Source organism: Centrocercus urophasianus, unplaced genomic scaffold, assembly GCF_019232065.1.
Source record: "Centrocercus urophasianus isolate 14NV4802_14NV808 unplaced genomic scaffold, USGS_Curo_1.0 seq_10, whole genome shotgun sequence".
NCBI lineage: Eukaryota > Metazoa > Chordata > Aves > Galliformes > Phasianidae > Centrocercus > Centrocercus urophasianus.
This window is the reverse complement of record NW_024884142.1, coordinates 90940380-90952386: the sequence shown is the minus strand read 5'-3', so window position 1 is coordinate 90952386 and position 12007 is coordinate 90940380.

Genomic DNA, 12007 nt, shown 5'->3' with positions numbered 1-12007 from the left:
CCTTGTGGGCTGCGGCTGGGAGATCCCACATCACAGCCCACACAGCCTTTGGCCAGCATTGCTTCAAGGGGATTGTCAAGTAAAACACCACACTAGCTATTAAACCTGCTCAGCCTTGGTGATGAAGCAGAATTAGGAAACTAGAAAACCTTTGTAAATATTCCTAAATGCTCTCTATAATTGCTCTGCTCTCCCTCAAGTGGCTTCATAACTTGACTACTGCAGTTCCGTACCTGAGCTTGCCACATTTGCGAATATCCTGGTATCAACTGTAACACTCTAAGAAGTAAATGGGAAAAAAATATTGAAGTCAAAGGGTCTTGCTTAATTTTCAACAGAAGTAATTTGACCTGTAGATTTCTGTGCTACATTTTATCATGTAAGAAGCTTAAGAGGCTTAAGGTCATTACCTCTCTTCCTGTTACTAGTTACCTGGGAGAAGAGTCTGACTCCCATTTCACTGTAACCTTCTTTCAGGTAGTTCAAGGTCCTCAAGATTTTTCTTGTTTTAGGAAATCTAACTGCAAGCCTGGCTGAGAAGAGACTTGTCTCAGAGGAAAACTGCTTTTGGTGTGAGACCTCAGAACTCAATTTTGGCATCATGCTTCCACTGCAAGGGCATCTGTTCTTCTGTGGGCACTGAAAGAGATGTCAGTCACACAGTAGTGTGACTGTCTCCAGCTAAAGGATGGAGAAGACCTATAGGGATGAGAGTCCTCTAGAGTGACATGATTTCGTGCTGTTTCTTTAATTTTTTGTCTGGCAAGTGAAACGTATTTCACCAGAAGGTGGGAAAGGACTTGGAACAAAATTGATCTTGGCTGAGCAAACATTTGACGACGTTCTGTGGGAAACAACCATCTGTCTTGGGAGATATCAAATCCAGGAGATATTGATGGCACTAAAAATATCAGCCTCAGTCCACAGTCCCAAGGCATTTAGTTTTCAGGCAAGGAGAGCCTCAGTTCTTCAGCAGAATACCTTTGTATTTATTTTTTTGGATGTTGACTTTCCAGGTGTGCAGTGAAAGGCTTTTGTTTGTTCAAGATGCAGCCGTGCATGTTTTGGCACCTGGGCTGAGTGGAAAGCATAAAGGAGCTGAAGCAAGATAATTAATATGGATTAAATGAAAAAAGGACTTTGTGTTCTGCTTCACAAGTACAGATCATAGACAGGAATGGATGTCTTTATCTCAGAAGAGCTTCCTGGAACAGTTTGGCAGGCTGGTTTCTTCTGAGGTACATGAGAAGAGATGGGAAATAAAAGGAAAACAAACAAACAATAAAAAGGAATCTTACAAGGAAAGTTTAAAATGCAATATGAATTCAAACCAGATCTTTATTCCTCACTGACAAAGAGGTTAACATATTTATGGAACCAAGAAATATCCCCCATCCCACAAATCATTAAGATCTACAACATTTCATCTTCCCTGTGTAGATAAAATCAAGATCACTGAATGTTTTTCCAGGGAGATGGGAAGATGGGGCAGTCTAAATTTTCACTGCTTGATGTTCTGTACAAAAGTTGGCAGATCTGCTTTCATACCTATCAATTGTCAGTTTCCTGCTATCCATATAGGTGCTCTTTCATGGGCTTGAGAAATAAGTAAAAAATATTTATTTTTCCACCACATTTCTTGCTACTCTCCTTCAGAAAAGGCAGCCTCTTGGCCATCAAAGGGATATCAGTGACCAGGCAAAAGCCTTGACCTGTTGTCCCATACCTGTTCCATGCTTTATCACTCTTTCCATCTGCAGCTAGCACAAATTCCATGCCAGAGCTATGCTAAGATCCACATCTTCCCAAGAAGAGCTTCAGCTGCAGTAAGAACAAGATATATAATTCCTTGGGAACAATTTGTAGTTGTCTCTTTTGAGCCCTGTCCCATCACTCTTCCACTTGCTGTCACGATCATTACAGCCCCCTTTTTTTTTATATTTGTTTGAGCCTGGTTTATGGCTGTTGCCCAGGAGAGCCACTAATGAGAGCCATGTACTTGTGCTGAGAGTAAGCAAAAATGATGCCTCTTGGGGCTGCCCTCTAAGAAATCCCAGAGCTGGATGCAACTTCTGTGTTTGGATTCTGCTAAAGGTAACTTTATTTTCCATTGCCAATGTGAAAATCACACAGGAGCCCATACTGCTTACCTTACAGAAGCCAGTGTCCCTGTATTTTGATCAGGGACATGAAAAGGCTTCCCAGAGAGTAACCTTTTGGCACGGCAAAGATTTCTAATAAGAGCTGGCTTGGCAAATAAATAAATAAAAGAAATTGCTATTAACGCATGTTGAAGTTTTCTGGCTAAGCCTTCCTTAAAAGCTGACTCAGATGATATGCAAGAGTAAGAAATAATATTGAAAACAATCAGATACTGAAATTATGGAGGAAAGAGTTGTAATGACTTCTTTGTTGAGGCATACTCACATGGAAAAAGAGAAGGGGGTGTCCTAGCAGCACAGGACAGGCTTTACAGAAAAGAAGAATCCCCCCGTTCTAGATTAGCTGAGGAAGAAAATGTAAATGAAAACAAGGGTTCCATAGCCCTGGAAAAGTAAGTACTACCTATGCATGGTAGGGCAGGGAGTAGTGGTTTATTGGGCAACCAGAGCAGACCAGAGCATTTTGGGGAGCCAGAGAAATAACGAATTAGAGATTAAAAAGATGTCAATATACCTGAAAGAGAAGGGCAATCAGGAGAAGGGATTTCTCCTTACACATTCAGTGAGAACAAGCCAAGATAGAAAGCTGATAGGATGCAAACCTCTGTAATGATTTTTAATTATTTTTTTTTAAGTTGGGTTTGTTTGCATGACAGCTCTGAAATAGGATAAGAACAGAGAAGGGCAATGCTGCATAATGTGAACAAGAGAAGGGAACTGTTCAGCTTTTTAATTTAAATGCATGAAAATCCCTGTGAGGTCTGTGCATTTGTGTGGGGGAGGGAAAGAATTAAAAAAAAAGAAAAAAAGATGTGTTGAAGTAAATGACTCTGGTGAAACAATGAACTAAATCTGAAGGTTCACAAGCACTGCTTGTGAAATTATGAACTGTACTAATGACCCCAGCCCATGTTTCAAAAAGCCGAGTGGAGCAATGTCTCAATAAACATGCCAGGGAAACAGAATTTAACACCAAAAAGCCCTCTGTAGTCCTTCAGAAACATACCTCTGTGGTCACAGGGATCTGGCTGTCAGGAGAGGATGGATTAATGCTACTAATGTGCTTTGGTTCTGCTCACCCACTGGGAGCTCTTTAATGCGATGAAGTTGGTGTCCACAAGGTTAACATGACACTGCCCCATAGAATCATTGCACAAATCCTTTCGAACCTCCCTGCTTTGCTTCACCCTTCTCTTTCCCTGACACCAGCACTGCTCAGTAAGGGAAGAGTGCAGCCCCGTGACTCAGCCTCACTGGGATAGAGGAGTGAAAAAGCCAGTGGATTCAGGCAGGATGTAACCCTGGAGGAGACAGGCACCCCAGAGCAAAGGGACTCACAGATTTGGTGGTGGGAGCAAAGAATCCATGCTTTGCTTCTTGCTCATTCTTGGCACAAAATCTCCATTCATCACATGTTGCCAGGGATGGCTGCCACCAGCATTCTGGCTGCCTTCCTCCATGTATCATCAGGCAGGGGTCAGCTGTGTGCTAGAATGACCTTCAAGAGTGAGGAACAGGAAGAAAACACTTGAGAGGCACTGAACTGCTCAAGACTGGAAGATGTAGGTGAGACCTTACCCACAGAATGTCTTGCTGGCTTTATGCCATCTTTCCCAGATACCCAAACCCAACCTGTGTCCCTTTTAGCATCTGAGGGAAAACCATATCTTGTTTATTAGAGGCTGGCCTGGAACCTAAGGAAATAAAAATTGGGCCACGATGAATAAGAACCAATGACAGATCAAACCTCTTACTCTCCACAACTCAAACCCAGACGAGGCCAATTAATGAAAAAGCTGCATATGGTCACAAATAATACATATATTTCAGTTGTCCTGTACTAGCCAAAAGGATTTCTGTCACACCATCAAGTATCTGTGCACTCTGTATTCAATAATGATTTATTTATGTATGGCTATAGTGTACCCTGAAACACATAGCTTGCTAATTAACTCATAGCCACCTGGAATGGTAATAAGCAAAACAATCTGGAACAAATCTATAAGACTGATCATGCAATGTACATGCTTGAAAATAGTCATCCTCAGTGATTTTAACCCATATAAGGGGAAAACATGCATTTCAAGTTAAACGCGGGGGCTATCCAGTGCTAATTACAGAACTGAAAATTAGGTTCTGGTTTTACAGGAGGTGGGGGCTGCAGGAGGTGTGGGCTGCATTTCCAGTGGCCTTCAAATGTGCTCAGCAGCAGTATGAGCATCATGGAATCCTTAAGGTTGAAAAAGACCACTAAGATCATCTAGTCCAACTGTCCAAGTACCACCAATATTGCCCACTAACCATGTCCCTCAGTGCTACAGCTCTGTGGTTCTTAACACCTCCAGGGGCAGTGACTCCACCACCTCCCTGGGCAGCCTGTTCCAATGCCTCACCATTCCTTCTGAGAAGAAGTTCTTTCCAATATCCAACCTGACCCCCTCACACCCTCCAGCACAACTTGAGGCCATTCTCTTTCATCCTATCACTTGTTACCTGAGAGAAGAGGCCCACACCCACCTCATCACAATCTCTTTTCATGCAGCTGTAGAGAGCAATGCTGTAGAGAGGACGTGCCCTTCAGTATTGAAGGACTGTAGTGAGAGCAAGATCTGGAAGTCTTTTTATCTACGGAAGCATTGCTGTCCAGTGCTGCCCCTCAAAAGACAGTTACTCTGCCAAAGTTACTCTGGACTGGAAGCATTGTGATGGAGAACGACAGATCTGCAAGACCCCTTAAATTTAGGTGAAAGACTTCATAGTCTGTGTGCATGTGCAAGAAGGCAGCTAAGTTGATACAAAGCTTTTTGACACTGCAGCTGCTTGGTTTGAGGCTTCTGGTATTTTAACACTTACTATTTTACCGTCACAAAGACATACAATGACTGGTGCTGCTGATGCAACTCCACACACTGCTTTTGCTGCTGGTCAGTAAATTTAGTCCTGCTGGAAACATGGAGGTGGGCTATGGAGGCTGAACTGTTTCCTATTGGTGTTTAAGTTCCTTTGTGCCTACTGAACAGCTTCGCCTAAAATCAGTGACAACCTGCCCGCTCCCATGCCTAATCGTCACAAATGTGTGAAAACAGAACCCAGCATAGCTAGTAATTATCCCTTCATTATGCCAATATGCTTCTGAAAGCATAATCATGATCAAAAGACACGTGATTCTCCTCTTACTGCTTTCTGTTTGCAAGTTTCAACTTTTCTTTTTTCCTGCTAATAAGGATTTTTTAATTTGAAAAATCAACAACAGCTTTTGAAGCCTGTGCCTGTCCTCGTGGTAATGACAAATTTCCCCTGAGCTGAGGACTCAGATTCTGCAGGAGTGAATAGTAGCTGAAATAACAGGTATGTGGAAATGCTGCAGAAAAGGGCACATGAGAAGCATCTAAAGCTCCAGGGGACTCTTATGGATAATTTGGTGTCCATTGCAGGTGGTTCAGTTTGTACTTCAGCAAGGATAAGTTTTGACCAAGATTAGTTAACTGACAATTTCCTTTCTTGTTTACAGCACATTCAAAGAAGCTCTGTGATGCACACCTGAACACACCGGAGGGGCAGCAGAAGTCAACTCAATGCAATAAGCTCAAGTTCAAGCTCAGTGTGAGTCCTTCACCTGGAAATTGTAGACCTTCCCTGGAAATACCTAACTGGTCTCTGAGTTAGAAGACAGAAAACAAGAGGGCACCTTTCTTGCTTTCTACAGAAGAGGCTGCCACAAGCAGCTCCTGATCCATGCATCCATCCAGTGTAAACTAATGCCTTCTTGTTAATCTTATACTAAGACTGATCTCAAATTTTGCCCATGCCTATATAGCCTTTATTTTCATTCCTTTCATTCCTGTCTCTCCTCTCTGTTTGTAAAGATTAAATGCCCTTGGCAGTCTCTTCCTATTACTAACTATCCAGAAGTATTCATGTTCTTCCTCATAACCATACTTACACAGTCTTCTGTCCCATCAGTTGCAGATAACCAGTCACTACAGCACTGATCAGAGGACTGGATCACCTCTCCTATGAAAAAAGGCTGAGGGAGTTGGTCTTGTACAGCCTGGAGAAGAGAATGCTCTGGGATGACCTCATTACAGCCTGCCAGTACTTGAGAGGGAGTTTAGAAGCAGGAACGAGACCGACTTTTACATGGTCTGATAGCTATGGGACAAGGAGGACTGGCTTTAAACTAAAAGAGGGGAGATTTAAGTAACATTTTAGGCGGAAATTCTTTATTCAGAGGTTGCTGAGGCCTGGCACTGCTGCCCAGGGCTGTGGTGCCCCATCCATGGAGGCACTCAGTGCCAGGTTGGATGGGTCCTGGGCAACCTGAGCTGGTGGGGAGCAGCCTTGCCCACGGCTGGGGATTGGGGCTGGGTGGGCTTTTAGGTTCCTTCCAACCTGTGACAGTCTGTGATTCTACAATTTTTGAGAAATAAATAACATTTTAAATGTTAGTAAAACTGTGATGATCCTGAGAAGATATTTGTTCAGCATGCCGAACAGAGAATTTAGGAAGCTGAAATTTCCCAGTTTAGAAAGAGGGAAACTTTTACATAACATAATGTCATTTTGGCAGAACTGATTAGAACATACCTGCACTAGTTATTGTACGACTACTGTGTGTATTGGCAGCTGTATCTGAGACCTTGAAAAGGACAAAGGACACTTGTAATGTATGTCCAGCTTACTACATAAGGCAGCACTGGATTTAGGAATGGGTAATTTGTGCACTGTGCTATTCTACAAGGCAGCAACACCAGTGGCTGACTGTCACCTTCAAGGGAAAAAGCTATGGCTCCTGTACAAAGATACTGCTGCTAGAGGTGAAAGCATCCATTTACCAGCGGTGGAGGACCAATCACCCCAGTGCAGAGCAATGATCAATGGCCACAGTAGCTTAACATTGACCCCATGAAAGCTCCTCACTCCTCTGGCAAGTGGATTTGACTTTCAAGGACAATTAAACTGTTTGTGCCTCCACTCAGTCTGTTTGGTGCTGTTAAATTCCAGTGTAAAATGAGTCTCATTTGAAAGAGTGGCATTGGTAACAGATAGCTTTTTGTAATTACATCCTCTTATCTCCTTTGATAAGTTAACAGAGAGCAACCACAATAGTTAGCAATGTAGATAGCGTGCAGCTACTGACATCTGAGTTAGCAGAAGGAGATGAGTTTACACATCAGAGCTTAAGTTTCAGGCTTCCAGAAAATTGAAGTGAGCCCCTTCCTGCAAAGAGACCAGCAGCCCCAGAGCACATCTGCCATCTCTCACTGGTAACACAGCCCGTCCTTCCCAGCTTGCCACACCATTCCAAGGTAGGACACATGCAGAGCGATCCTGCTCAGATCCTGCTTTACTGCATCACGCTGCTGCAGTCTGTCAGCCAGAAAATCTCCCTTTGGGCAGCCACAGACCTCTGCAGCAATCCTGAATCCAAGCCCAGAGCTCTTGCACTGCAGCTCCTCTGGCACAGAAATCCCTGCCATGCTGAGACTAATCTGAAGGAACTATCGACAAACCGAACGCCCCCCTCCACACACATTTCCAAACCTCTCCAGGTATCACTTTGTGTATTTCTTCCATTTTGCCTTTTCTCACTGAAATGCAGAAGAATGCATCTTTTTTACAAAAAAAAAATCAAAAATCAAATCAGATTACAAATAAATAAGTAAAAGCAAACCACTCCCTTAGGGAGAAGCCATACCCAAACTAGGTAACCCACTGTATATGCATTTCCCCCAGAGGGAGCATGCAAAAGCAAACAAAACGTGGCAGATGTTAGTCCTGGTGCTTGGTGTGCTGCTGGAAGGTGCACACATCCCATAGCAATGAGAGCAGAAGCCTACAGCACTGCAGCCAAACACCTCCAGATGAGCTCTTCACAGTGCACTGTTTTGAAATACTTCAGAATGATGTAGCACACAAATTATTTAAGCAAGACTGGATTTTCCTAAGCAAGATGGCATGATAAAACTTGGTGATACACAGCTGAAATTGCACTACCTGAAAAGACAATTCCTCATCTGAAACACTGAGTATCAAAATTATTTGCTTTTTTTTTTCCCCCATCACAATATGGAGAAGATAAAGTACATTAAAGCAAAGTATCTTTAGAATGAAGTATAAGCCATCTTGCAAATTCAGAGCTTTGGAAATATGAGTTGTCTTCATTTTTCAATCTTTGTGAGCTAACTAAATAACTACCTGAGCTTGTTTTTAAACAGCAGTGACAGCATTGTGGTTAAATGCTCGGATGTCATTAAAAATATCCTACGTGACTAAAAAGGAAAAACGAAACCCAGCTCACTGTTTTTGTGTGTTGCATTATATCACCGTTTCATTTTAGGACGTCGGATTTGACAGCATCTACCTCACTAAGCAGTAGCTCAAACACACAAAGATGTGATAAAAACACAAAAATGTCATGCTTGTGAGCTTCAAAGCAGTACAAGGCTCAACTAATTTAACACCTTTTTACTCTTAAGGGAACTGCTCACCCACTGATTCATCTTCTGTTCACTCAGGATTGTCCTGTCACAACCGACTGGAACACCAGTGTGCTTCTGTCTGCACAGTAAAAGAGAAATGGAAAAAAAAAAAAAAAACAAAAAACAATTACAGATATAATAACAAGCTTTGTGGCCTCTGCTGAAGGCTGTCGAGCTCCCTGTGCTCTTTTCAGGAGAGCTCACTAAGCATGCATCACACCAGAACCAGAGCAATAGATGCCTGCACAAAAACAGTTCTACAAAAGTGTGGGGCATTTAAACAAGAGGAAAGATTCACTGCCAAGGAGAGCAGTAATGAAGACAGCTCTCAGTTGGTGGTAGTGTTATGGCTGATTGCTATCTCACCTGGGACTGTTCTGTCCCCAAGTTGAGGAGCAGCACTCTGGGAGGTGGGCAGTGGTTCCTGGTGCCTTTTGCTCAGTACCCTGTGAGAGAAATAGAAAAATGCCAACTCAGGAAACACAGTGACTTATCTGTCCCATGGGATATGTCCTGTAAAGCCACTAGGACAGCAGGGGACATTTATTTTACAGGAGTATCCAGAGGGCTGGCGGAGAACTTTTCTTGCAGCATGTCCCATTATTGGGAAACACTGACAAGATGTGGGGAAAATGTTCCATAAGGAGAAAGCCTGTATAAACCCAAATCCCCTCGGCAGCAACCTATCCACCACTTGTGAGGTGATCAATGAGATCTTCAGCAATTAACATTTGCTCGTTTAAGTATCTTCTCCCCTGGGAGCCTTTAGGTTTCGTGTGTGTGCAGAAAGACAAGAAAACTTACCCTTTTAAAATCTACCCTTTTATTTCATTTCTTTTACTGAAGAAAATGTGGCTCCTCTTCAAGTCATAAACATCAGATATTCTGGACATCAGCAATCATGCATCCTGCTGCAGCATTCAGATTCCTGCTTTGTGGTGAACTCAGGATATAAGGGACCCTGGTATCGTATAATTTTATGTGAGCTCAGTGGGTGCATGATTTCACACACACACACACACACACACACACAGAACAGAGATAAGCAGCCAAAATTAGAGGAGGCTGCATTTCCCGTGGGTAAATATTACTTCTACAGAGAAGCTGATAAAACAAATTTTCCTTTTAAGCAAATGCATTTTCACAAAACCCTTGCAAAAAACAAACAAACAAACAAACAAAAAAAACAACACAAACATACCTGACACAATATCTGAGTCTTCCTTCTTCGCTTTCTTTTTCCTTCTTTTTCTCTTTGGGATTTCTTTCTTTCTATTTCTGTTCTTTTGTTGTCACACCTGTAAGAATATTTGTGTTGTTCTCTTCCATGTATTTTGGGTATTGTACAGCAAATTAACACACAAGCAGGAGACTCAAGGCTGTTGTTTCCCCCTGTCTGAGGGGAGTAGGTGCATAGATCCCGCATTCAGCAGGAATGGCTCCTTAGCATAAGAGAGATATTAAAATCAGCTTTTTATACCGGTGCTCCACTTTTGATACCAAAAATACCTTATCAATAAGCTGGCACAATAAGGATAGGTATGTCTGCAGGTTTGTGAAAATACACCCATCAGCCCCACAGACTGAGCAGCACAGTAAGCAGGACAAATACATCAGCAGCAAAACAGCAAAAAAAGCACTTTTCCCCCTTCTTCTACTCATGCTGCCTTCCCAAATACTAGGAGAGGGGAAACGCATGGCAGAGACCACATCACACCCAACGTCACATGCCATCATCACCTTTTGGATGTGCCAGCAGATAATTCAGATAAAGACCAACAGGTACAAGGACAGGCAGAAACACTGTCAGCCCCAGCTCTGAGAATGATAGGTTGTTACTAGCATTTCCTAGGAGGCTGCAGATGTGAACTCCCTTTTTCTTTTCGGCTTTCACCTCTCAATCCACAACCTTCAGAAAGTGGAGTTTAAGTCTCTTTTAAGTTGATGTGCTACAAAGGAACTGAAGGAAAGCCTCAGGGGGAAGAAATTGGCTTTAGCTATTTGATCCAGCTTTTCACATTTTTATTCTATGCCCAGTTCTGAAAAAAAGAAATCCCTTTATCCTACGATTCCTTACCTAATCAAAACTAGGTTATTTTATCCAAATAGCCAAGGCATGTTGCTTAAGTCCTGCACTGATTTTAGCCCCTGGAGAGTTAGACCTAAAAGACCGTTCCAGGAGGACTAGTCAGAAAGGAGAGCAATTTTTGCTGCTGCTGTCACAAAGCCCTACCTTTGTCACAAAATTTTACTTTTCCCATCAAGAGTGCAGCAGCGTGGGGAGGGACCATGGGAACACAGGCAGCTCTGCCCTGAGCTGTAACTGGTGCTCTGCATTTTGCTTGCACAGGGAAAGCAACACAGCTGCAACATAGATGGACACTATTTCCCACACCTCACATCAAGAAAGTCTTAACCATTTTGAGGTTTTGTCACCTCTGAGGAGCAGTTATCACCAAAGGTAGGGAAGAGGAGAGGGAGGGATACCAGCAAGAGAAATAGCATTAGAGATGGAAGGAGATTGCACAAAACAACACAGGGAGCTCAAGCACGAGCCAACATCCACTTAGTATCTCAATTTTCCTGGAGACCTGCAGGAGTATGGAGGTGTGGGGATCTCCTGTTTTCCAGATGCCCTTTAAAATACAGCCTAATGGTTGAGCAGAAAGAACCAGAACGCCTTTGTGCCTCTTCCAGGCATCATTATCACACAGAGAAAATTATTAAATCAACGGATAATCAAAAGCTACAAATTGTTTGGGTTATCTTTATTTATTTATTTTACAGGTGTTAATGCCAGAGCAAAGTACTGCAGTCATGGAAGCTGAATTTGGAATACAAATGAAAAGAACTTTCTGTAGCCATCCTACAATAATAAGCTGTGGAGTACTGTTGGCTCCCAAAATAATGTAGATGAAACTCAGCTATCATTTCCCAGCTGGATCCTCAGCAGCAGCAGAGAGAAAAAAAGTGGATTTCAAAATAGTTTTGACTACAACATGAAGTTATGCCCTTCAGTCTGAAATTCATTTGGAAGATTTGCTGAGCAAATGAAATGCTGTGCCTGCATTTTCTCTCTGCATTCTGAACTCACTTTCCTCCCCCATAAACATTTCCTTGCAGGCTGCTCCATCTTATTCTTTGCAAAAGAAACCCCAAACCTGTAGACTGCATGAATGTTATCCAGCCTCCTCTGACCCATCACAAACTCTGAAGCAATTCTTAACCTAATTTCTGCAATCACACACAGCTGTAACATTGAATATAGCTAGACCAGTTCTGCCAGCACAAGGCCTGCTCAAGCCAACATATACATCTAAGAGCAAGTCCCACTCTAGATCACTGTTCTCCATCAATTCCAGA